At 49.6% G+C, this 26,089-nt stretch overlaps 12 non-coding genes and 3 pseudogenes across 12 annotated transcripts; 8 read left to right on the top strand and 7 right to left on the bottom strand.

Moving 5' to 3' along the window:
• Window positions 1-409: 409 nt before the first annotated feature.
• LOC137497139 (U1 spliceosomal RNA) lies at window positions 410-571 on the bottom strand. The gene has a single exon (XR_011017675.1). It is a non-coding gene; the product is annotated as a U1 spliceosomal RNA (small nuclear RNA).
• Window positions 572-1,162: 591 nt separating this feature from the next.
• Window positions 1,163-1,355, top strand: LOC137497153 (U2 spliceosomal RNA). The gene has a single exon (XR_011017689.1). It is a non-coding gene; the product is annotated as a U2 spliceosomal RNA (small nuclear RNA).
• An 897-nt stretch (window positions 1,356-2,252) lies between these two features.
• Window positions 2,253-2,414, bottom strand: LOC137497138 (U1 spliceosomal RNA). Its single transcript, XR_011017674.1, has one exon. It is a non-coding gene; the product is annotated as a U1 spliceosomal RNA (small nuclear RNA).
• A 591-nt stretch (window positions 2,415-3,005) lies between these two features.
• LOC137497152 (U2 spliceosomal RNA) lies at window positions 3,006-3,198 on the top strand. Its single transcript, XR_011017688.1, has one exon. It is a non-coding gene; the product is annotated as a U2 spliceosomal RNA (small nuclear RNA).
• Window positions 3,199-4,098: 900 nt separating this feature from the next.
• On the bottom strand, window positions 4,099-4,260 carry LOC137497137 (U1 spliceosomal RNA). The gene has a single exon (XR_011017673.1). It is a non-coding gene; the product is annotated as a U1 spliceosomal RNA (small nuclear RNA).
• A 591-nt stretch (window positions 4,261-4,851) lies between these two features.
• On the top strand, window positions 4,852-5,057 carry LOC137497171 (U2 spliceosomal RNA; annotated as a pseudogene).
• A 142-nt stretch (window positions 5,058-5,199) lies between these two features.
• Window positions 5,200-5,374, top strand: LOC137497169 (U2 spliceosomal RNA; annotated as a pseudogene).
• Window positions 5,375-6,238: 864 nt separating this feature from the next.
• LOC137497136 (U1 spliceosomal RNA) lies at window positions 6,239-6,400 on the bottom strand. Its single transcript, XR_011017672.1, has one exon. It is a non-coding gene; the product is annotated as a U1 spliceosomal RNA (small nuclear RNA).
• Window positions 6,401-6,991: 591 nt separating this feature from the next.
• Window positions 6,992-7,184, top strand: LOC137497151 (U2 spliceosomal RNA). The gene has a single exon (XR_011017687.1). It is a non-coding gene; the product is annotated as a U2 spliceosomal RNA (small nuclear RNA).
• An 890-nt stretch (window positions 7,185-8,074) lies between these two features.
• Window positions 8,075-8,236, bottom strand: LOC137497135 (U1 spliceosomal RNA). The gene has a single exon (XR_011017671.1). It is a non-coding gene; the product is annotated as a U1 spliceosomal RNA (small nuclear RNA).
• A 591-nt stretch (window positions 8,237-8,827) lies between these two features.
• LOC137497172 (U2 spliceosomal RNA) lies at window positions 8,828-9,007 on the top strand (annotated as a pseudogene).
• Window positions 9,008-14,873: 5,866 nt separating this feature from the next.
• Window positions 14,874-15,062, top strand: LOC136859147 (U2 spliceosomal RNA). The gene has a single exon (XR_010858896.2). It is a non-coding gene; the product is annotated as a U2 spliceosomal RNA (small nuclear RNA).
• Window positions 15,063-15,934: 872 nt separating this feature from the next.
• On the bottom strand, window positions 15,935-16,096 carry LOC136859024 (U1 spliceosomal RNA). The gene has a single exon (XR_010858785.1). It is a non-coding gene; the product is annotated as a U1 spliceosomal RNA (small nuclear RNA).
• Window positions 16,097-16,687: 591 nt separating this feature from the next.
• On the top strand, window positions 16,688-16,880 carry LOC136859099 (U2 spliceosomal RNA). The gene has a single exon (XR_010858852.1). It is a non-coding gene; the product is annotated as a U2 spliceosomal RNA (small nuclear RNA).
• Window positions 16,881-17,750: 870 nt separating this feature from the next.
• On the bottom strand, window positions 17,751-17,912 carry LOC136859025 (U1 spliceosomal RNA). Its single transcript, XR_010858786.1, has one exon. It is a non-coding gene; the product is annotated as a U1 spliceosomal RNA (small nuclear RNA).
• Between the last annotated feature and the right edge of the window lie 8,177 nt (window positions 17,913-26,089).

The following is a 26,089-nucleotide window of genomic DNA, read 5'->3' as shown; positions in this document are numbered from 1 at the left end:
GTGAGTGAGAGAGAGAGAGAGAGAGAGAGAGAGAGAGAGAGAGAGAGAGAGAGAGAGAGAGAGAGAGAGAGAGAGAGAGACGTTTACCTTGCAGGGGAAGACAAAATAGTCAAAACACTCGTCCCTATCGGAATAGTCAGTAAAGTGGGAGGGAGGATGTATTTCTTTCTTTTTTTTTTTTTTTTTTTTTTTTTAAGGGTAACCCCCGCTCTGCTACGTTATGAGAAAGGACCTTTCCGTAACTTAGCAACAGGAGTATACCCTCATGCACCGTACAGCTCAAGGACATTGTTCGGAAGTTTCAGCAAAACAAGGGAAAGTGTAAAAATCACAAGCTTTATTTCTCTTCACTAAACAATTACCAAAACGAACCCCTTTGTCACAAATTTTTGTTTCTTTACTAAAAAGTCCGGGACAGCGCGAACGCAGTCCCGACTACCAAAAATTACGCGCCCGAGATACCCACATTTGGGGTATTCGCAGGGGTCAACCCAAGCGAAGTGCAATGCAAGGGCCTCACCCTGGGGGAACCGCCTTGTTGATCACGGTAACCCCTACGCCAGGTAAGTATGACGAGCCCCGCTTATACGACTTGCCAAACCAATAAGGGGCCGCATATCGACAGGGGGAGCCTACAGCCTCTCCTCTATGCCCCATTTTACCAACGGTCAAAAGCGGCGACTTCCCTCGGACGAACACCACTACCCTGCACTTTCGGATCAAACTACTCGCAGCCCTCTCCATCTCGACACTCGGTTCACTGCTACCCCTGAGTATGGCGTCAAATGGGCCTAGGCAACGGACCACGCCGTCCGCACCTCTGCTTCCTCAAACCGCCAACAGAGCGCGCGTGTGTCACAAACAGTCAAATGGGACAGGCTCCTTTCTTCTTCTCCTCAGCAGATGGCTCCTCACGCAACTCTCGGACGCCATTCTACCCTTACCTGTACTACTACTCCGCACTATGCGATGCCGTGTGACCTTGGGACTATTGCTCAACTACCACCCCTAGCGCCTCCACAAGCCCAAGACGAAACAAAGAGTACTACAAGTTTCCCGCCAATTTCTACTTTCGCAACGTCCTTCCGGGGTATGATGGCGTGTGTACCTCGCCTAGGCACCCCTTTGGACTACTATCAAACGCTTTTTGCGTCGCGACGCTATCGCTTCTCGGCCTCTTGGCTAAGATCAAAGTGTAGTATCTGTTCTTATCAGCTTAATATCTGATACGTCGTGCATCGCACGACCAGAATATTAAACTTATTTTTGGAAATCGACGGAGTGCTAGGGGCTTGCTCCACCTCTGTCACGGGTTGGCCCGGCATTGCAGTACAGTCGGGATCGGCCCACCCTAAAAGAAAAAAACAAAAATAAGTTCAATATTCTGGTACTTGTTCATTTTATTACTTGTTTATTAAAATGTTGTATAATAATAATAATAATATTATGTATCGATGTAAGATATGTACTGTGGCCTATGTCTTTGTTTATTTCCTTGTATGTTTGTTGGTCTGACTTTTTTCTCACTACTGTAATGTTAAACACGTATTCTGTGTACCCTAATTATTATAATGTTATGTATGTATGTATGTATGTATGTAATAATAAAATATGTATGTTTGTGGTTGTTTTTCATTGTCACCACTCCTGCCCTCAAGCTCTTGTGGGTAAGTCACCAAATAATAATAATAATAATAATAATAATAATAATAATAATAATAATAATAATAAGAAGAAGAAGCTCTTGTAATGGTCGCGGACATAGGTTCATACTTATTTATGCATGCATGTATGTATGTCTCTCCGTCTCTCTGTGTGAGTGAGTGAGTGAGTGAGTGAGTGAGTGAGAGAGAGAGAGAGAGAGAGAGAGAGAGAGAGAGAGAGAGAGAGAGAGAGAGAGAGAGAGAGAGAGAGAGAGAGAGACGTTTACCTTGCAGGGGAAGACAAAATAGTCAAAACACTCGTCCCTATCGGAATAGTCAGTAAAGTGGGAGGGAGGATGTATTTCTTTCTTTTTTTTTTTTTTTTTTTTTTTTTAAGGGTAACCCCCGCTCTGCTACGTTATGAGAAAGGACCTTTCCGTAACTTAGCAACAGGAGTATACCCTCATGCACCGTACAGCTCAAGGACATTGTTCGGAAGTTTCAGCAAAACAAGGGAAAGTGTAAAAATCACAAGCTTTATTTCTCTTCACTAAACAATTACCAAAACGAACCCCTTTGTCACAAATTTTTGTTTCTTTACTAAAAAGTCCGGGACAGCGCGAACGCAGTCCCGACTACCAAAAATTACGCGCCCGAGATACCCACATTTGGGGTATTCGCAGGGGTCAACCCAAGCGAAGTGCAATGCAAGGGCCTCACCCTGGGGGAACCGCCTTGTTGATCACGGTAACCCCTACGCCAGGTAAGTATGACGAGCCCCGCTTATACGACTTGCCAAACCAATAAGGGGCCGCATATCGACAGGGGGAGCCTACAGCCTCTCCTCTATGCCCCATTTTACCAACGGTCAAAAGCGGCGACTTCCCTCGGACGAACACCACTACCCTGCACTTTCGGATCAAACTACTCGCAGCCCTCTCCATCTCGACACTCGGTTCACTGCTACCCCTGAGTATGGCGTCAAATGGGCCTAGGCAACGGACCACGCCGTCCGCACCTCTGCTTCCTCAAACCGCCAACAGAGCGCGCGTGTGTCACAAACAGTCAAATGGGACAGGCTCCTTTCTTCTTCTCCTCAGCAGATGGCTCCTCACGCAACTCTCGGACGCCATTCTACCCTTACCTGTACTACTACTCCGCACTATGCGATGCCGTGTGACCTTGGGACTATTGCTCAACTACCACCCCTAGCGCCTCCACAAGCCCAAGACGAAACAAAGAGTACTACAAGTTTCCCGCCAATTTCTACTTTCGCAACGTCCTTCCGGGGTATGATGGCGTGTGTACCTCGCCTAGGCACCCCTTTGGACTACTATCAAACGCTTTTTGCGTCGCGACGCTATCGCTTCTCGGCCTCTTGGCTAAGATCAAAGTGTAGTATCTGTTCTTATCAGCTTAATATCTGATACGTCGTGCATCGCACGACCAGAATATTAAACTTATTTTTGGAAATCGACGGAGTGCTAGGGGCTTGCTCCACCTCTGTCACGGGTTGGCCCGGCATTGCAGTACAGTCGGGATCGGCCCACCCTAAAAGAAAAAAACAAAAATAAGTTCAATATTCTGGTACTTGTTCATTTTATTACTTGTTTATTAAAATGTTGTATAATAATAATAATAATATTATGTATCGATGTAAGATATGTACTGTGGCCTATGTCTTTGTTTATTTCCTTGTATGTTTGTTGGTCTGACTTTTTTCTCACTACTGTAATGTTAAACACGTATTCTGTGTACCCTAATTATTATAATGTTATGTATGTATGTATGTATGTAATAATAAAATATGTATGTTTGTGGTTGTTTTTCATTGTCACCACTCCTGCCCTCAAGCTCTTGTGGGTAAGTCACCAAATAATAATAATAATAATAATAATAATAATAATAATAATAATAATAATAATAAGAAGAAGAAGCTCTTGTAATGGTCGCGGACATAGGTTCATACTTATTTATGCATGCATGTATGTATGTCTCTCCGTCTCTCTGTGTGAGTGAGTGAGTGAGTGAGTGAGTGAGTGAGAGAGAGAGAGAGAGAGAGAGAGAGAGAGAGAGAGAGAGAGAGAGAGAGAGAGAGAGAGAGAGAGAGAGAGAGAGAGAGAGAGACGTTTACCTTGCAGGGGAAGACAAAATAGTCAAAACACTCGTCCCTATCGGAATAGTCAGTAAAGTGGGAGGGAGGATGTATTTCTTTCTTTTTTTTTTTTTTTTTTTTTTTTAAGGGTAACCCCCGCTCTGCTACGTTATGAGAAAGGACCTTTCCGTAACTTAGCAACAGGAGTATACCCTCATGCACCGTACAGCTCAAGGACATTGTTCGGAAGTTTCAGCAAAACAAGGGAAAGTGTAAAAATCACAAGCTTTATTTCTCTTCACTAAACAATTACCAAAACGAACCCCTTTGTCACAAATTTTTGTTTCTTTACTAAAAAGTCCGGGACAGCGCGAACGCAGTCCCGACTACCAAAAATTACGCGCCCGAGATACCCACATTTGGGGTATTCGCAGGGGTCAACCCAAGCGAAGTGCAATGCAAGGGCCTCACCCTGGGGGAACCGCCTTGTTGATCACGGTAACCCCTACGCCAGGTAAGTATGACGAGCCCCGCTTATACGACTTGCCAAACCAATAAGGGGCCGCATATCGACAGGGGGAGCCTACAGCCTCTCCTCTATGCCCCATTTTACCAACGGTCAAAAGCGGCGACTTCCCTCGGACGAACACCACTACCCTGCACTTTCGGATCAAACTACTCGCAGCCCTCTCCATCTCGACACTCGGTTCACTGCTACCCCTGAGTATGGCGTCAAATGGGCCTAGGCAACGGACCACGCCGTCCGCACCTCTGCTTCCTCAAACCGCCAACAGAGCGCGCGTGTGTCACAAACAGTCAAATGGGACAGGCTCCTTTCTTCTTCTCCTCAGCAGATGGCTCCTCACGCAACTCTCGGACGCCATTCTACCCTTACCTGTACTACTACTCCGCACTATGCGATGCCGTGTGACCTTGGGACTATTGCTCAACTACCACCCCTAGCGCCTCCACAAGCCCAAGACGAAACAAAGAGTACTACAAGTTTCCCGCCAATTTCTACTTTCGCAACGTCCTTCCGGGGTATGATGGCGTGTGTACCTCGCCTAGGCACCCCTTTGGACTACTATCAAACGCTTTTTGCGTCGCGACGCTATCGCTTCTCGGCCTCTTGGCTAAGATCAAAGTGTAGTATCTGTTCTTATCAGCTTAATGCTGTTATAGTCACCTTAATGGGGGCTTCGTGCCGGTGGTGTCGAACGGAACTATGCTTTGACTTGGCCTAGAGCGGGTACAACCCATGGGCGAAGTTTGTCATCGGTTCGGTATCCATTGCGTGTTACCGGATTTGACAAACCAAGGGGGAATGGCCACCCCAGGGCCATATACCAGCCCCGATGACGCCTATGTCGCTAATACCCCAGGCCAAAACCTATTTTTGACTGGGGTGACCAATCGGCATAGTGGATGACATCTTCGCTCTTGGTTGAACAGACCGAGCAAACATTTTTTTGAAAAACATACTCTGTTCTTATCAGCTTAATATCTGATACGTCGTGCATCGCACGACCAGAATATTAAACTTATTTTTGGAAATCGACGGAGTGCTAGGGGCTTGCTCCACCTCTGTCACGGGTTGGCCCGGCATTGCAGTACAGTCGGGATCGGCCCACCCTAAAAGAAAAAAACAAAAATAAGTTCAATATTCTGGTACTTGTTCATTTTATTACTTGTTTATTAAAATGTTGTATAATAATAATAATAATATTATGTATCGATGTAAGATATGTACTGTGGCCTATGTCTTTGTTTATTTCCTTGTATGTTTGTTGGTCTGACTTTTTTCTCACTACTGTAATGTTAAACACGTATTCTGTGTACCCTAATTATTATAATGTTATGTATGTATGTATGTATGTAATAATAAAATATGTATGTTTGTGGTTGTTTTTCATTGTCACCACTCCTGCCCTCAAGCTCTTGTGGGTAAGTCACCAAATAATAATAATAATAATAATAATAATAATAATAATAATAATAATAAGAAGAAGAAGCTCTTGTAATGGTCGCGGACATAGGTTCATACTTATTTATGCATGCATGTATGTATGTCTCTCCGTCTCTCTGTGTGAGTGAGTGAGTGAGAGAGAGAGAGAGAGAGAGAGAGAGAGAGAGAGAGAGAGAGAGAGAGAGAGAGAGAGAGAGAGAGAGAGACGTTTACCTTGCAGGGGAAGACAAAATAGTCAAAACACTCGTCCCTATCGGAATAGTCAGTAAAGTGGGAGGGAGGATGTATTTCTTTCTTTTTTTTTTTTTTTTTTTTTTTTAAGGGTAACCCCCGCTCTGCTACGTTATGAGAAAGGACCTTTCCGTAACTTAGCAACAGGAGTATACCCTCATGCACCGTACAGCTCAAGGACATTGTTCGGAAGTTTCAGCAAAACAAGGGAAAGTGTAAAAATCACAAGCTTTATTTCTCTTCACTAAACAATTACCAAAACGAACCCCTTTGTCACAAATTTTTGTTTCTTTACTAAAAAGTCCGGGACAGCGCGAACGCAGTCCCGACTACCAAAAATTACGCGCCCGAGATACCCACATTTGGGGTATTCGCAGGGGTCAACCCAAGCGAAGTGCAATGCAAGGGCCTCACCCTGGGGGAACCGCCTTGTTGATCACGGTAACCCCTACGCCAGGTAAGTATGACGAGCCCCGCTTATACGACTTGCCAAACCAATAAGGGGCCGCATATCGACAGGGGGAGCCTACAGCCTCTCCTCTATGCCCCATTTTACCAACGGTCAAAAGCGGCGACTTCCCTCGGACGAACACCACTACCCTGCACTTTCGGATCAAACTACTCGCAGCCCTCTCCATCTCGACACTCGGTTCACTGCTACCCCTGAGTATGGCGTCAAATGGGCCTAGGCAACGGACCACGCCGTCCGCACCTCTGCTTCCTCAAACCGCCAACAGAGCGCGCGTGTGTCACAAACAGTCAAATGGGACAGGCTCCTTTCTTCTTCTCCTCAGCAGATGGCTCCTCACGCAACTCTCGGACGCCATTCTACCCTTACCTGTACTACTACTCCGCACTATGCGATGCCGTGTGACCTTGGGACTATTGCTCAACTACCACCCCTAGCGCCTCCACAAGCCCAAGACGAAACAAAGAGTACTACAAGTTTCCCGCCAATTTCTACTTTCGCAACGTCCTTCCGGGGTATGATGGCGTGTGTACCTCGCCTAGGCACCCCTTTGGACTACTATCAAACGCTTTTTGCGTCGCGACGCTATCGCTTCTCGGCCTCTTGGCTAAGATCAAAGTGTAGTATCTGTTCTTATCAGCTTAATATCTGATACGTCGTGCATCGCACGACCAGAATATTAAACTTATTTTTGGAAATCGACGGAGTGCTAGGGGCTTGCTCCACCTCTGTCACGGGTTGGCCCGGCATTGCAGTACAGTCGGGATCGGCCCACCCTAAAAGAAAAAAACAAAAATAAGTTCAATATTCTGGTACTTGTTCATTTTATTACTTGTTTATTAAAATGTTGTATAATAATAATAATAATATTATGTATCGATGTAAGATATGTACTGTGGCCTATGTCTTTGTTTATTTCCTTGTATGTTTGTTGGTCTGACTTTTTTCTCACTACTGTAATGTTAAACACGTATTCTGTGTACCCTAATTATTATAATGTTATGTATGTATGTATGTATGTAATAATAAAATATGTATGTTTGTGGTTGTTTTTCATTGTCACCACTCCTGCCCTCAAGCTCTTGTGGGTAAGTCACCAAATAATAATAATAATAATAATAATAATAATAATAATAATAATAATAATAAGAAGAAGAAGAAGCTCTTGTAATGGTCGCGGACATAGGTTCATACTTATTTATGCATGCATGTATGTATGTCTCTCCGTCTCTCTGTGTGAGTGAGTGAGTGAGTGAGTGAGTGAGTGAGAGAGAGAGAGAGAGAGAGAGAGAGAGAGAGAGAGAGAGAGAGAGAGAGAGAGAGAGAGAGAGAGAGAGAGAGACGTTTACCTTGCAGGGGAAGACAAAATAGTCAAAACACTCGTCCCTATCGGAATAGTCAGTAAAGTGGGAGGGAGGATGTATTTCTTTCTTTTTTTTTTTTTTTTTTTTTTTTAAGGGTAACCCCCGCTCTGCTACGTTATGAGAAAGGACCTTTCCGTAACTTAGCAACAGGAGTATACCCTCATGCACCGTACAGCTCAAGGACATTGTTCGGAAGTTTCAGCAAAACAAGGGAAAGTGTAAAAATCACAAGCTTTATTTCTCTTCACTAAACAATTACCAAAACGAACCCCTTTGTCACAAATTTTTGTTTCTTTACTAAAAAGTCCGGGACAGCGCGAACGCAGTCCCGACTACCAAAAATTACGCGCCCGAGATACCCACATTTGGGGTATTCGCAGGGGTCAACCCAAGCGAAGTGCAATGCAAGGGCCTCACCCTGGGGGAACCGCCTTGTTGATCACGGTAACCCCTACGCCAGGTAAGTATGACGAGCCCCGCTTATACGACTTGCCAAACCAATAAGGGGCCGCATATCGACAGGGGGAGCCTACAGCCTCTCCTCTATGCCCCATTTTACCAACGGTCAAAAGCGGCGACTTCCCTCGGACGAACACCACTACCCTGCACTTTCGGATCAAACTACTCGCAGCCCTCTCCATCTCGACACTCGGTTCACTGCTACCCCTGAGTATGGCGTCAAATGGGCCTAGGCAACGGACCACGCCGTCCGCACCTCTGCTTCCTCAAACCGCCAACAGAGCGCGCGTGTGTCACAAACAGTCAAATGGGACAGGCTCCTTTCTTCTTCTCCTCAGCAGATGGCTCCTCACGCAACTCTCGGACGCCATTCTACCCTTACCTGTACTACTACTCCGCACTATGCGATGCCGTGTGACCTTGGGACTATTGCTCAACTACCACCCCTAGCGCCTCCACAAGCCCAAGACGAAACAAAGAGTACTACAAGTTTCCCGCCAATTTCTACTTTCGCAACGTCCTTCCGGGGTATGATGGCGTGTGTACCTCGCCTAGGCACCCCTTTGGACTACTATCAAACGCTTTTTGCGTCGCGACGCTATCGCTTCTCGGCCTCTTGGCTAAGATCAAAGTGTAGTATCTGTTCTTATCAGCTTAATTTTGTGACCCTGAATAAGCAGGAAAAGCAGGGCTTTCGCTTTTTAAAGCTGAATTCGAGCTGGTAAGGACAGCGCTCGCTTTGATTGCTAAGCTCGACTAGTGATCAAAAGTGTGGTTCGCCTGCCACCAGGAGCGTGCCAATGATCTGGCCACTGCGGGGCTAAAGACGTTTAGCTTACCGCGCTTATCAAGGTCCAGTGAGGCGGCCAAGGCTCCTGGTGGTACAGGGTTTCACCCTAGGCTGCCCACTTAGCTTAGTGGAGTGCGAGTGAGTGTGTGGGAGTGAGTGCGGGAGTGGGTGGTGTGCGAGAGGTGAGTGAGTGCGAGTGTGGCTGAGGGCTCCTAGGCGGCCCGGGTGGTCCAGTGGTGTGCCGGCCCGGGTGGTTTAGGGGACAGAGCGTCAGTGAGGGAATTGTGTGCGAGTGGTAGTAGGAGTGCGAGGGGAGTGAGTGAGACTCCTGAGCGGCCCGGGTGGTCCAGTGGTGTGCCGGCCCGGGTGGTTTAGGGGACGAGTGCATTAAGTGTGTGAGTGGAGCGGTTGAGTGAGCGTGTTTCCTAGGCGGCTCGGGTAGCTGAGTGGCGTGTCGGCCCGGGTAGCTTAGGGGACGGAACACGATTGAGTGCGTACTTGAGAGGGAGAGGAAGGGAAGTGTGTATCTGAGCGCGAGTGAGTGCCTAGGTGCCCAGGTGGTCCAGTGGTGCGACGGCCCGGGTGGCTTAGGGGATTGAGTGGGTGCGAGTGTGCGGGAGTGGGAGCGGGTGTACATCGGAGTGTGAGTGAGGACCCCCAGGCGGTCCGGGCGGTATAGTGGTGTGCCGGCCCGGGTGGCTTAGTGGTCAAGTGTGAACACGTGTGTGTGCGTGAGCGCGATTGTGTGTCGGGTACAAGCGGCCCGTGTAGTTTAGTGGCTGAGCGCGAGTGTGACCTAGCGTCGCAGAGTGGGAGTTGACTGAGCTGCGAGTGCGGGTGAGTGGTAGTGAGCGAACGGACGGCATGGACGGTGGTAGGATGAGTGCTTCTTCTGACTCGGGTGAGTGCTCGGGTGTGGCCGGTGCGGGGGCGTCCCCCAGCCTGTCTGGCAGGCTTAGCCACCGAGCTTCTACCCCTGTTCCCCCCCCGAGTCTGAATGCCGACGCTACTGTATTTCTACCTGTTACAGGCGCGGAATCATTCGTCGGCACCCAGCTGCACATCCGGCTACCCTACACATCGGGGAAATGGTCATGCCCGTCCTGCACTATACCGCAAAAGACCTTTAAGCGCTACGAGGACCTGGTGAAGCACGTTAAGAAATTCCACGTGGTGCCGGGAGGTTCCTTCGATGTGGTATTCGAATGTTGCGGCCTGACGTTTAAAACTTCTGAGAACAGGTACGCCAAGAAACTGGTGAACAAGCACTGGGAGGCAGAACACCCAGAGGAGCCCATAACATCTGATGCTCCAACGAGATGCCGCCTCACCATCCACGGCGACACCAGCGAGAACCAAGCGACGCCTGGTACCCCTCCTCGCAGAAGCCTCCTGTCCACTCTAAGAAGGATCCTCACACCCCCACGTCCTTCCCAGCGAGTCCTCACCACAACTGGTCCACCACCCCCAGGCTCACCTGTGACTAACGAAGACACAGTCAACCTCCCAGTGCAACCAGCACCCACTGCCAACCCACGAGAGGTGCCAACTGTGAATGATGACGCAACCCGCCGCCGAGATACAGGCCGCCCTACCACCTGCAGCGGCACTGAACGCCAACCTGCGACGCCTGGATCCCCTCTCCCGAGTGCATCCTTCCACCACAGTCACTCTACGGTCCTCCCGAACCTTTCCTCAACCCCGTTAGTCCCAACCACAGCCTCCCCAACACCTCCAGGCCTTGGACTATCGGAAGAGGAACAGGATGACCTGCCCGAGCACCACACCCCTATGGATCAACACATCGATAGATCACCGTACGATCCTGCCGGAGGAAGTGCCCGAGGTACGGAAGACCAAATCCAGGACGAGCCGCAGAACACCACCGGCCAACCAAGAACGAACACCGGCGACGCCACGAGCTACACACCGACGCCACCGAGTGAGCCCCACCTAACTGTACCGACGACGACGACGACGACGACGACGACCAGAGCGCCCCTGAATGACATAAATTCTAGCGGCCCCCAAGGAGAAGCAATTGAGCCCCAACACGCTCCGGATACGGAAGACGGCGCCTTACCAGCAGCTGGCAACCATGAACTCAGCCAGTTCCAGACTGAATGGCTGGAGAGAATCAGATCTATAGACGAGTGGGAGGTTTTCGAGAGAACCTGCGCCGAACTCACTGAAGCCGTTCGTAGAAGGGTAGATGAACAACGAACATCTACGAACGCGCAGAAGAGGGTCGAGGACCCAAACAGGCGACCTCGTAACCGACCACCCCAGCGCCGACGTCGAGGGACCCCTCAGTACGACGCCGAGGAGGCCGCTAGAATTCAGAAATTGTACCGCGTGGATCGGAGGAAGGCAATGAGGCAGATCCTCCAGCAAGAATCCCCCTTCTGTTCGGCCCCCAAAGAAGAGCTGGAAACGCACTTCGAGGGAGTCCACCGGGCCAGGGATGGATGCACGACCGACCCAGCAACAGAGATCCCGAGACTACCGACAATTGAGGACCCCGTCAGCATCGATGAAATCACCCCAGAGGAAGTCGCTGCTCGACTCATGAAGGCTCCTAACACCGCGCCGGGACCTGACTCCCTGTCATACAACAACTGGAGACAGGTCGATAGGAACGGAGTCCTCCTCGCCGCAGTGTTCAACGTCTGCCTTCGGTTTTCTCGGGTACCATCGTCCTGGAAGGAGAGCCGAACTGTACTCATCTTCAAGAAGGGTAACCAGGACGATCTCTCCAACTGGCGACCGATAGCTCTCTCCAACACCATCGGGAAAGTCTACTGCGCCATTCTTGCTGCCAGGCTGGGAAAACTCGCTGCGGGGAACAACATCATCTCCCCGCAACAGAAGGGGTTCATGCCTACGGAGGGCTGCCTGGAGCACAACTTTGTCCTTCAGGAGATCTTGGTGGACGCCAGACGCTCCGGAAGAGAGGTGGTGATCGTCTGGCTAGATCTAGCCAACGCCTTTGGTTCTGTACCCCACTCTACCATCCTGCGGGCTCTACAGGACATCCAGGCAGGTCCTCACTTCTACGATATCATTAAGGACCTCTACACGGACAGCTCGACCAGAATCCGATCCACCGCGGGAGACACTAAGCCCATCCCCTTCAACGCAGGAGTGCGGCAAGGCTGCCCACTTTCTCCTCTGCTATTTAATCTGGTCATGGAGTACCTCCTGCGGACGGCTACGGCGACCTGCGACACCGACGGCTATAACATCATGGGCCACGCTACCTCCATCCTAGCATTCGCAGACGACATTGCCCTAGTGGCAAAGTCGGAAGCTAGCATGAAGAGGCTACTTGAGAAGATGGGCAGCACGGCTAACTGGCTGGGCCTGCGGTTCAAGCCGCAAAAATGCGCGTCTTTACACGTCAGGAAGAAGACTACTCTCAACACAGAGTATTGTATCTCCGGGGGACCGATGAAGATTCTCCGTGATGGTGAGCCCTATCAACACCTTGGGGTGCCCACGGGAATGAGAGTAGACCAGACGCCGAACGACGCCATTGAGCGAATTGAACGGGAGGTCGACGCCATCTTCGACAGCCTCCTAGCTCCGTGGCAGAAGCTGGACGCTGTGCGGACGTTCTCTGTCCCACAGCTAGAGTTTACCCTGCGGACTTCGAGGGTGAAGAAGACCACGTTTAAGAGACTGGACCAGAAGATCAAGTCCGGAGCTAAAGCTGCCCTGAACCTCCCACAACGTGCTAGCGCGGAAGTGGTCTATCTCCCGATGCGCCAAGGGGGCGCAGGTCTTCCTCCGCTGGCTGACATTTCGGATCTCGCAGTCATCAACCATGGCTTCAGACTGCTGACCTCACCGGATGCCAGCATAGCATCGCTGGCGCAGGAGGGACTACGAGTCGCCGTGAAGAAGAGGATCCTTCGGGATCCGACACCGTGGGATATGGCCACATATCTCTCCGGGTCCATGGAACAACCATTTGGCAGGGACTCGGGAGACGTAGGAACACTGTGGTCTCACGTCAGATCGGCGACGAGAAGACTCCAAGCTAGAACACCGGGCATCCGATGGGGATGGGCTGAGACGCTACGGAGGTGGGAACTCCACCTACCCCACCCAGAGCTCAACGAAAGCACCGCTGATCTGGGATCGCGCCGTGACATGGCGAAACTTCTGCGCAACTGCTTGACGGAGCACTACAAGCACCGGCTCCTCAACAAACCTGACCAAGGCAAGGTCTTCCTCGCTTCCTCCCGGAATGTACCGTCAAACCACTTCCTTCAGTCCGGGAGGTACACCAGGTTTGCCGACTGGCGGTTTATACACCGAGCACGACTGGGAGTGCTCCCTCTCAACGGTTGCAGAAGATGGAACACTGGGAACAACGACCGTCGTTGCCGCAAGTGTGGCAATCCTGAAGAGACGACGGCTCACGTCATCAACCATTGTCACCCACACCTCGTCACCATCCAGAGGCGGCACGACGCGATCCTGGACCGCCTTGCCAACGCAGTTCCGAGTAGATCAGGGGCGCTCAGGAAAAACCAACGGGTCCCCTTCGAACAGCTCATAGGGGCTACAGCAGCTCATACCCTCAGTGAGGAAATGAAATCCCTGCGACCAGATCTCGTCGTCATCAACAACAACAACAAGACAGTCACGATCGTCGACGCCACCATCCCCTTCGAGGATGGTTATGAATCTCTGCAGAAGGCTCGCAATGCCAAAATATCTAAATACGAGCCAACTGCAAACATTCTCCGTGGCGCTGGCTACAATGTCAACCTGGACGCATTCGTGGTGGGCTCACTCGGGACCTGGGACAATGCCAACGTGAACGTCCTCCGCCGATTGGGCATCGCCAAAAGCTATGGCAAAGTCATGGCCAACCTGTGTACCTCGGACGCCATCAGGTGGTCGAGAGACCTTTACATCGAACACATCACAGGTTATCGCCAGTACATCTAGGCGACTGCGGTGTAGTGCAGGTACCTGAGTGCGAGTGATAAGTGCCAGTGAAATGCGAGTGATAGTGAGTGCCTGGGTGACTATTGACAGTGTGCAGTGTTCAGTGAATGTGTTTGTATATATACCCATATTTTTATTTATTGTAGCTGTGTATCAATGTAAATATTGTAGGTGCGTGCATGTGAGAATGTTTGAGGACAAGTGTGGTGCGTATCAGTGAGAGAATCTAAGAATGAATGAGAGAGTGCCAGAGTGTATGAACCGTATGAATGTATGTGTGTAAGTTAGTTAATTTTATAATGTTTACCAGCGTTAATCTAATTTGTAACTCTACTATTTCTATTGTGCATTGTAGGTATGTGTGAGATAATGAATGAGGGATGGCATCGGTGTCGCGACCATGTCCCAGCAGATCAGGCCGTCTGTCAGTGCTCTGGAAGTGTCCAACTAACCGATATTAGACAACTTGTGGGCGGGACCCTCCTCCTAACCCTCTCCCACTAGGCCTGTAAGGGGATCACGGGGTATGCGGGGGGGAGAACGTTGGACCACTTCCAGTAGCCTCCTAGCTAGCTCCCACCACCGTACATGTGCTCCCTAAGGCTCCGATGCCACCCCAGAATGAATGATGGTGAATGACCACGAGTGAAAGTGATGAGCGCCTAGTTCCGGGGTAACCCCAACTATCTAATGTATATACTTAATTACAAATTGCGAACCACTCATTATGTGCGTGGAAAACTTACCTTGTACAATACCAGCAAACTTCGGACATTTGAATTGAACATGGCGAAGGACACCAGCATGGTACTGCTCGTACTACACTGTACATACTTTTTAGCACTTAATGTATCCTACCAGCATATAACTTGTATATAATCTTGAGAACTTGTAATGTATTTTGAAAATATTTAATAAAAAAACATAATCTGTTCTTATCAGCTTAATATCTGATACGTCGTGCATCGCACGACCAGAATATTAAACTTATTTTTGGAAATCGACGGAGTGCTAGGGGCTTGCTCCACCTCTGTCACGGGTTGGCCCCGGCATTGCAGTACAGTCGGGATCGGCCCACCCTAAAAGAAAAAAACAAAAATAAGTTCAATATTCTGGTACTTGTTCATTTTATTACTTGTTTATTAAAATGTTGTATAATAATAATAATAATATTATGTATCGATGTAAGATATGTACTGTGGCCTATGTCTTTGTTTATTTCCTTGTATGTTTGTTGGTCTGACTTTTTTCTCACTACTGTAATGTTAAACACGTATTCTGTGTACCCTAATTATTATAATGTTATGTATGTATGTATGTATGTAATAATAAAATATGTATGTTTGTGGTTGTTTTTCATTGTCACCACTCCTGCCCTCAAGCTCTTGTGGGTAAGTCACCAAATAATAATAATAATAATAATAATAATAATAATAATAATAATAATAATAATAAGAAGAAGAAGCTCTTGTAATGGTCGCGGACATAGGTTCATACTTATTTATGCATGCATGTATGTATGTCTCTCCGTCTCTCTGTGTGAGTGAGTGAGTGAGTGAGTGAGTGAGTGAGAGAGAGAGAGAGAGAGAGAGAGAGAGAGAGAGAGAGAGAGAGAGAGAGAGAGAGACGTTTACCTTGCAGGGGAAGACAAAATAGTCAAAACACTCGTCCCTATCGGAATAGTCAGTAAAGTGGGAGGGAGGATGTATTTCTTTCTTTTTTTTTTTTTTTTTTTTTTTTAAGGGTAACCCCCGCTCTGCTACGTTATGAGAAAGGACCTTTCCGTAACTTAGCAACAGGAGTATACCCTCATGCACCGTACAGCTCAAGGACATTGTTCGGAAGTTTCAGCAAAACAAGGGAAAGTGTAAAAATCACAAGCTTTATTTCTCTTCACTAAACAATTACCAAAACGAACCCCTTTGTCACAAATTTTTGTTTCTTTACTAAAAAGTCCGGGACAGCGCGAACGCAGTCCCGACTACCAAAAATTACGCGCCCGAGATACCCACATTTGGGGTATTCGCAGGGGTCAACCCAAGCGAAGTGCAATGCAAGGGCCTCACCCTGGGGGAACCGCCTTGTTGATCACGGTAACCCCTACGCCAGGTAAGTATGACGAGCCCCGCTTATACGACTTGCCAAACCAATAAGGGGCCGCATATCGACAGGGGGAGCCTACAGCCTCTCCTCTATGCCCCATTTTACCAACGGTCAAAAGCGGCGACTTCCCTCGGACGAACACCACTACCCTGCACTTTCGGATCAAACTACTCGCAGCCCTCTCCATCTCGACACTCGGTTCACTGCTACCCCTGAGTATGGCGTCAAATGGGCCTAGGCAACGGACCACGCCGTCCGCACCTCTGCTTCCTCAAACCGCCAACAGAGCGCGCGTGTGTCACAAACAGTCAAATGGGACAGGCTCCTTTCTTCTTCTCCTCAGCAGATGGCTCCTCACGCAACTCTCGGACGCCATTCTACCCTTACCTGTACTACTACTCCGCACTATGCGATGCCGTGTGACCTTGGGACTATTGCTCAACTACCACCCCTAGCGCCTCCACAAGCCCAAGACGAAACAAAGAGTACTACAAGTTTCCCGCCAATTTCTACTTTCGCAACGTCCTTCCGGGGTATGATGGCGTGTGTACCTCGCCTAGGCACCCCTTTGGACTACTATCAAACGCTTTTTGCGTCGCGACGCTATCGCTTCTCGGCCTCTTGGCTAAGATCAAAGTGTAGTATCTGTTCTTATCAGCTTAATATCTGATACGTCGTGCATCGCACGACCAGAATATTAAACTTATTTTTGGAAATCGACGGAGTGCTAGGGGCTTGCTCCACCTCTGTCACGGGTTGGCCCGGCATTGCAGTACAGTCGGGATCGGCCCACCCTAAAAGAAAAAAACAAAAATAAGTTCAATATTCTGGTACTTGTTCATTTTATTACTTGTTTATTAAAATGTTGTATAATAATAATAATAATATTATGTATCGATGTAAGATATGTACTGTGGCCTATGTCTTTGTTTATTTCCTTGTATGTTTGTTGGTCTGACTTTTTTCTCACTACTGTAATGTTAAACACGTATTCTGTGTACCCTAATTATTATAATGTTATGTATGTATGTATGTATGTAATAATAAAATATGTATGTTTGTGGTTGTTTTTCATTGTCACCACTCCTGCCCTCAAGCTCTTGTGGGTAAGTCACCAAATAATAATAATAATAATAATAATAATAATAATAATAATAATAATAATAATAAGAAGAAGAAGCTCTTGTAATGGTCGCGGACATAGGTTCATACTTATTTATGCATGCATGTATGTATGTCTCTCCGTCTCTCTGTGTGAGTGAGTGAGTGAGTGAGTGAGTGAGTGAGAGAGAGAGAGAGAGAGAGAGAGAGAGAGAGAGAGAGAGAGAGAGAGAGAGAGACGTTTACCTTGCAGGGGAAGACAAAATAGTCAAAACACTCGTCCCTATCGGAATAGTCAGTAAAGTGGGAGGGAGGATGTATTTCTTTCTTTTTTTTTTTTTTTTTTTTTTTTAAGGGTAACCCCCGCTCTGCTACGTTATGAGAAAGGACCTTTCCGTAACTTAGCAACAGGAGTATACCCTCATGCACCGTACAGCTCAAGGACATTGTTCGGAAGTTTCAGCAAAACAAGGGAAAGTGTAAAAATCACAAGCTTTATTTCTCTTCACTAAACAATTACCAAAACGAACCCCTTTGTCACAAATTTTTGTTTCTTTACTAAAAAGTCCGGGACAGCGCGAACGCAGTCCCGACTACCAAAAATTACGCGCCCGAGATACCCACATTTGGGGTATTCGCAGGGGTCAACCCAAGCGAAGTGCAATGCAAGGGCCTCACCCTGGGGGAACCGCCTTGTTGATCACGGTAACCCCTACGCCAGGTAAGTATGACGAGCCCCGCTTATACGACTTGCCAAACCAATAAGGGGCCGCATATCGACAGGGGGAGCCTACAGCCTCTCCTCTATGCCCCATTTTACCAACGGTCAAAAGCGGCGACTTCCCTCGGACGAACACCACTACCCTGCACTTTCGGATCAAACTACTCGCAGCCCTCTCCATCTCGACACTCGGTTCACTGCTACCCCTGAGTATGGCGTCAAATGGGCCTAGGCAACGGACCACGCCGTCCGCACCTCTGCTTCCTCAAACCGCCAACAGAGCGCGCGTGTGTCACAAACAGTCAAATGGGACAGGCTCCTTTCTTCTTCTCCTCAGCAGATGGCTCCTCACGCAACTCTCGGACGCCATTCTACCCTTACCTGTACTACTACTCCGCACTATGCGATGCCGTGTGACCTTGGGACTATTGCTCAACTACCACCCCTAGCGCCTCCACAAGCCCAAGACGAAACAAAGAGTACTACAAGTTTCCCGCCAATTTCTACTTTCGCAACGTCCTTCCGGGGTATGATGGCGTGTGTACCTCGCCTAGGCACCCCTTTGGACTACTATCAAACGCTTTTTGCGTCGCGACGCTATCGCTTCTCGGATAAAAACTGGCATAAAAATGTCCAGGACTGTTCTTTTATATTATGATCACTACACTATACTGCACTTCACTACACACACTACAAACTCACTACATCGCTGTAGTCCGTCATAATCGGTAAAGCAGTCTCTTTCTGCCTCACTGTCACAACCACGGCCTCATGTGACCTTACTACCCCGGTATTCACCTTGAGAGGCTGAGGGAAACCGTGGGAAAACCCCAGTCAGGGTACTTGGTCATCTCTGTCGGACACCGGTGATGTGCTCCACATAGATGTCGCGAGTGAAGCTAATTGTGTCCGACACCTCCCGACGACCCGAAGTATATTCAATCTTTATATAGGAACAATAGAAGGAAAGCCGTGCGGCTTATCCTTGGAGATGAAGGGCGGAGGTGTAACATCGACAAAGAGACTGTAACTGATTACTTCATGAAAACTGCAGAGAGGAAAACAAGCGACTTGTCTTATTTCAATTCTCGACCATCAGAGGACAATCCTTGCGTGAATACTTCTAGGATCACGCCTGCTGAAGTGCAAAGTCGCCTTCAAAGATGTGAAAATACAGCTCCGGGGGACGATCGTCTTACTTACAAACATTGGAAGATGGTCGATCCTGCCTGTACACTGCTGGCACGTATCTTTAACATCTGCTTGAAATACGAGAAGATCCCCAGTGACTGGAAGAAATCAGTTACAATATTAATATATAAGAAAGGCGATCCGCAGGACATTTCCAACTGGCGTCCAATTGCCATCATGCGGACTATTTATAAATTATACTCAGGTGTTCTAGCTAAAAGATTAACCACCTGGATGATTGATAATAAAATCTTAGCACCGGCACAAAAAGGTTTTATGCCTCATGACGGAGTCTTCGAGCACAACTTCACGCTCAGGACCAAATTTGATAGAGCAAGATGTGAGAAAGGCCAGTTTCTAGCTGCTTGGCTTGACTTCTCCAATGCCTTTGGCTCCGTGCCGCATGACGCGATCTTTGCGGCCCTTGATAGATCTGGTGCTGGTGCTAAAGCTAAGAAGATCATTAAGGACATGTATACAGGCTCTTCGACCCGTATACAAACGGAAAATGGGGTAACGGACAGCATTTCCATTGAGTGTGGTGTTAGGCAAGGTTGTCCAATGAGTGGACTTCTGTTCAACCTTGTAATTGACCCCATAATTAGATCAATCCAAGGCGAGAATTCAGACCACCAGATTCTCGCCTATGCTGATGACATTGTTTTATTGTCAGATGATCCAACTAAGCTCCAAAATAATATCAATGTCATCGAAAACCTGTCAAAGAAGATTAACATTAAGCTTAAGGCATCCAAATCGTTCAGTCTTCATCTGTCTGGTGTAACCCCAGTTGGCACTAGGAACTCCATATTTAAAATTGCAAATGAAGAACTAAAGGCTTTGAATGATGGAGAATTCGAGAAATTTCTGGGGAAGCCTGTTGGATTTCACATCTCTTCCAACACCAAGGAACTAGCTGATCTAATTACTACTGCTCAGAAGATCCTGCACTCCAAGCTGGCTCCTTGGCAAAGGATCGATGCCTTGAAGGCTTTTTTCTACCCATCTCTTCAGTTTATCATGAGGAACGCCCAACACCCTAAGGGTGAGTGGTCTAAACTGGACAACATCATTAAGGCTGAAGTTAAGAAAACCCTTTTTCTTTCACAAGAAGCCAGTAATGACTACTTATATGGTCCTACCATCTCTGGTTGTGTTGGTCTACCTGTTGCTGAGAGTGATTCTGACTTCCATCTAATCGACAATGCGTTCAAGCTCCTTACATCTACTGATCTATGCACTGCTGAGCTTGCCTTAGAAGACCTGAAGACCTTGGTTCAGAAGAGGATTGGTAGACCAGCTGATCAAGAGGACATTGCGGCGTACCTTAATGGCCATAACGAGGGCGAGTTCAGACGGAACTCTAATCCATTACAATCTGTCTGGACTCAAGCTCGCAAGGCATCGTCTAGAAACCAGACAATTTGGAAAATGGAAGAATTTGTACCATCTATCACTATCAATGAGAAAACCTTGTACAGAAACGATCGTCATAAGGTGCTGAAGACTCTCAGAATAAACCTCCAGTCAAAGCACCTTAATAGACTGATCAATCTGCCTAACCAGGGAAAAGTTATTGATTGTGTAGCCGCTGATCCCTCAAGCTCACACTTTTTGAGAACCGGTCTGTATACCAGATTCGCAGATTGGAGATTCATTCATCGAGCCAGGCTAAATCTATTACCGCTCAATGGGAGTCGCCGTACAACACCAAATGGCAACAAGAGGTGTAGGAGATGCGGTTACGAGAATGAGACCCTCCCTCATGTAGCCAACCATTGCATGAGGTACTCTGCACTTTACCAGCAGAGACATAATGCTGTAGTCGCGAGGGTCAAAAGGGCAGCTGTGACGAGGTTCAACATCTTCAGTGAAAACCAGGTCGTTCAGGACAATCTACGACCCGACCTGGTCATAGTAAAGAATGGAAAAGCTCTGATTTTGGACATCTCTATTCCGTTTGAGAACAGGAAGTCTGCCTTCGAAGATGCCCGACGGGCCAAAAGAGAAAAATACGCGACCTTGGCGACGGCTCTTCGATCACGTTTTACATCTGTTGAGGTGGACGCTATATTAGTTGGGTCATTGGGATCTTGGGACCCAGCTAATGATAAGGTGCTACGCTCCATCTGTAGCAAAAAATATCTCAATCTATTCAAGAAACTCTGTGTGTCGGACGTTATTAGCTTCACACGTGACATCTATGTGGAGCACATCACTGGTGTCCGACAGAGGTGACTAAGTACCCTGACTGGGGTTTTCCCACGGTTTCCCCCAGCCTCTCAAGGTGAATACCGGGGTAGTAAGGTCACATGAGGCCGTGGTTGTGACTGTGTAGCAGAAAGAGACTGCTCACCCGATTATGACAGACTACAGTGTAGTGAGTTCTTAGTGCTGAAGTGTAGTGTAGTGTAGTGTTCATGCTATAAAAGAACAGTTCTGGACATTCTTATGCCAGTTTTATATCATGAAATTGTTGTGTAGTTTGTTATTATTATTGTAATTTTCTTTTAAAACATTTTTAAATAAAAAAATTCTGTTCTTATCAGCTTAATTTTGTGTCCCTGAATAAGCAGGAAAAGCAGGGTTCTCGCTTTTTTAAGCTGAATATTGGGCTGATAGGGACAGCGCTCGCTTGGGTCGCTAGGAACGATTAGCGATCTAACGTGTGGCTCGCCTACCATCGGGAGCGTGTCAATGATCTGGCCACTGCAGGCCTAGCGACGGCTAAGCCTGCGCTTATCACGGTCCAGTGAGACGGCCAAAGCTCCCGGTGGCACAGGGTTTCACCCTAGGCCGCCCACGTGGCTTAGTGGAGTGAGCGTGTGAGTGTGAGTGAGTGTGGGAGTGGGTGGAGGAGCGAGAGAGGGGAGTGAGTGGGAGTGCGAGTGAGACTCCTAGGCGGCCCGGGTGGTCCAGTGGAGCACCGGCCCGGGTAGTTTAGGGGAGTGTGCGGGTACGAGTGACCGTGCGCTAGTGGAGTGAGTCAGCAAGAGAGAGTGGGAGTGTGAGGGTCCTAGCGGCTCGCATAGCTTAGTGGTCAAGTGTGTGTGCGGCCGCTTGGCTCAGGAGAGCAAGTGTGACCTTGGAGTGACAAGAAGAGTGTATCCGAGTGCCTGCTTGCGTAAGTGTGAGATAAGTGGGAATGGTGAAATTGGGTGTGACCTGACACAGTTAGCTTAGTGATCGTGTGTGAGTGCCTGATAGTGACAATTGAGTGTGTGGGATAGTGTGGGATTGAGTGGGAACGAGTGCGACTGAACTAGTGAGTGCCTGGGAGTGCACTAGTGCGTTTTCTAAGAGTGTGGGATAAGTGTGGGGTAAGTGGGATTGTGTGGGATTGAGCCCAATCGTCTCAGGAAGTGTGTGGGAGTGCCTGCCAGTGTTTGTTGAGTGTGTGGGATAGTGTGGGAAAGAGCGCGGTTGGTGGGAATAAGCGAGAACGAGTCAGTGAGTGCCTGAAGACACCTGCGTGCATTTTTCGAGAGTGTGGGATCAGTGTGGGAAATCTGTTCTGAGTGGGATTGTGCTCAATCGGCCTGACGAGTGTCCGGGAACGCCTGCCAGTGCTTCCCGAGTGTGCGAGGCTAGTGTATGACGAGTGGGATTGTGTGGGTTTGAACGTGCGTGAGTCTGCGAGTGCCTGCGTGTGCCTCTGAGTGGAGAATTGGCGTGTACCTGTGAGAACTGTTTCAACTGTTTACGACAGTGTGTGTGAACGATGAGCTCTGTCAACTATTCGAGTGGCTGCAGTCTTGAGGGGGCAGGAGCTAGGGCTCCCCCTAGCCCCGCAGACAGGCTAAGCCTCAACACCCCCCGGTCGCCGCACTCGAGCTCCTTGGACATAAATGCTGCTGTCTTCTCACCTGTTTCAGGTAGAAGGGGGCAGCGAACGGGTACCACCCTCATCATCGAGCTTCCGTTCACCACCGAGAAATGGCCGTGCCAGGTCTGCTCTGCGCCGCAGCGGTCCTTCAAACGATACGAGGACCTTATCAAGCATATCCGAAAGTTCCACGTGGAGAAGGGCAGTGAACTCGACGTGGTGTTCGTGTGCTGCGGCCAGCGGTTCGAGACCAGCAAGAACCGCTACGCGAAGAAGCTGGCCGGAAAGCACTGGGGAGAGAAGCACCAGGGCGAACCCCTGGAGGCAGACCTGCCACCAAGATGTCGCCTCACCATCCACGGCGGCAACTCTTCTGAATCTGCCACGCCTGGTACCCCTCCCCGCAGACAAATCCTTTCCGATGGTACTCACAACATCCTCCGTACCACTAATCCCGGCCTGTCGCTCCTAACCAGTTCTCTACCATCACCCCCAGGCAACACATCGCCAACCAGACCAGAGTCGTCGAACCCCCCCGAGCACCACGCCGAAGATGGCCAGCCGCCCAACGAAACATCTGCAGGCTCCATCGAGGCCCACGTCCGGGGCACAGACGGCTCCTTAGCAACGCAGCCCGCGCCGGCATCCACCGAAGACCTCCTCACCAGCGAGGACGAATTCCAGGAACCCCAGGCCACGTCAACGCAGCTTGCAGCCGGCCCAGGCAGCGCACCGGTACCGAGCTACTCACCATCGAGCGAGCCCCACCAAACCCATACCACGACAACGACCACCGCAACGACGACGACGACCACCCTGACGGGCCCCATGGATGACGAGACTGAATCTGGCGGCCCTAATCCACCCTCCATGGATAATGCGGACATCGACACAGCGGAAAACCTCCCCAGCCAGGCCAGCAATACCACCACCTCAGCTGGCACCCAAAAACTGACTGAATTCCAGAATGAATGGCTGGAAAAATTCAAGAGCGTGACGGAGTGGAACACGTTCGAGGAGACCTGTGCGGAACTCGTCGAAGCCGTTCGCAGCAAAAAATCTGAACGCCAATCTGCTGCGGACGCGCGGAAGAGTGCCGAGGGCACAGCCAGGCCACAGGGTGATCCACTCCGACGCAGACGCCGAGGGACGCCACAGTTCGACCCGAAAGAGGCCGCCAGAATCCAGCGACTCTACCGCGTGGATCGCAGGAAGGCAATGAGGCAGGTCCTCAAAGAAGAGTCTCCCTTTTGCACGGCCCCCACAGAAGAGCTGGAGTCGCACTTCGTGGGAATCCACCGGGCCAGGGATGGCTGCAGCGACACCGACGTACCTGAGGGGGTACCCAGACTCCCGAGAATCGAAGAATCTGAGACCATCACAGATATTCTGCCAGAAGAAGTTGCTGCCAAACTATCAAAGGCACCCAACACCGCACCCGGACCGGACGCCATATCATACTTCGACTGGCGTCAATTGGATAGGAATGGAGTCCTCCTGGCCTACATCTTCAACTTCTGTCTGAAATTCTCGAGGGTTCCGTCATCCTGGAAGGAGAGCAGGACGGTGCTCATATTCAAGAAGGGCGACCAGGATGACCTAACCAACTGGAGACCAATTGCCCTCTCAAATACAATCGGGAAACTCTACTGCGCCATCCTAGCAGCACGACTTGGGAGACTCGCTGCAGAGAATAACATCATCTCCAAAGCCCAGAAGGGGTTCATGCCTTCGGAGGGGTGCCTCGAGCACAACTTTGTCCTCCAAGAGATCCTGGTGGACGCAAGAAGATCGGGGAGAGAGGCGGTAATAGCTTGGCTTGACCTAGCTAACGCCTTCGGTTCAGTGCCTCACTCAACCATCATCAGGGCACTGAACGACGTTAACGCCGGCCCCCACTTCATCGCAATCATCAAGGACCTGTACTGTAACAGCTCCACCAGGATCCGATCCACGACGGGAGAGACTCAGCCCATCCCCTTTAATGCGGGAGTGCGGCAAGGATGCCCACTCTCCCCCATATTGTTCAATCTGGTCATGGAGTACCTCCTGCGTACGCCATCTTCCACCGAGGGATACCGCATTAGAGGCCAAATCGTCTCTGTCCTGGCCTTCGCAGACGATATTGCCCTTGTGGCAAGATCAGAAGCTGAAATGAAGGGCATGCTGCGTAAGATGGGCACTACGGCGTCTTGGCTGGGACTACAGTTCAAGCCCGAGAAATGTGCATCGTTACACGTCAAGAAGAAGAGAGCCCTCAGTACGGATTTCACCATCTCCGGGGGAGTAATGAGGAGCCTTGGCGACGATGACCCCTACCAACATCTAGGGGTCCCCACTGGACTGAGGATTGACCAGTCGCCCAACGATGCCATTCGACGGATTGGGCTGGAGGTTGATGCCATCTTCGATAGCCTCCTAGCCCCGTGGCAGAAGCTCGATGCTGTTCGGACCTTCTCCATCCCACAGCTCGAGCACACGCTTCGGACTGCGAGGGTAAAGAAGACCCTGTTTGCCGAGCTCGACAGGAAGATCAAGGCAGGCGCCAAGAACGCCCTGAACCTCCCGCAGCGTGCCAGTGCAGAGGTCGTATTCATGCCCATGCGCCAAGGTGGAGCTGGACTGCCGCCACTCGCCGACGTGTCCGACCTAGCAGCGGTAAACCACGGATTCAGGCTGCTGACATCGTCGGACGAGTGTATTAGGTCATTGGCGCTCGAAGGACTCCAGACCGCAGTCAAGAAGAAGACGTCGAGGGAACCCACAAAGGACGACATCGCCACCTACCTCTCCGGTTCAATGGTCGAGCCCTTCAACCGTGACTCCGGGGACGTGGGCACCTTGTGGTCCTACGTGAGATCGGCCACGCGTCGCCTTCAAGCACGCATACCAGGCCTGCGATGGGGATGGGCTGAAACCCTGCAGAGGTGGGAACTCCACCTTCCCCACCCCACTGCCAATCCATCTATAGCTGATGAAGGATCGCGCCGAGACATGGCGAAGCTTCTGAGGAACTGCCTGACGGAGCACTACAGGGCCAAATTGATCCGAAAACCAGATCAGGGCAAAGTCTTCGAGGCCTCCTCCCGGAATACAGCGTCTAACCACTTTCTGCAGTCCGGGAGGTACACGAGGTTTGCTGATTGGAGATTCGTGCACCGTGCCCGC

The sequence above is a fragment of the Anabrus simplex genome, chromosome 1 (assembly GCF_040414725.1).
Source record: "Anabrus simplex isolate iqAnaSimp1 chromosome 1, ASM4041472v1, whole genome shotgun sequence".
NCBI classification, from domain to species: domain Eukaryota; kingdom Metazoa; phylum Arthropoda; class Insecta; order Orthoptera; family Tettigoniidae; genus Anabrus; species Anabrus simplex.
The sequence above is the reverse complement of the archived record's forward strand: the minus strand, read 5'-3'. Positions and strand labels throughout refer to the sequence as shown.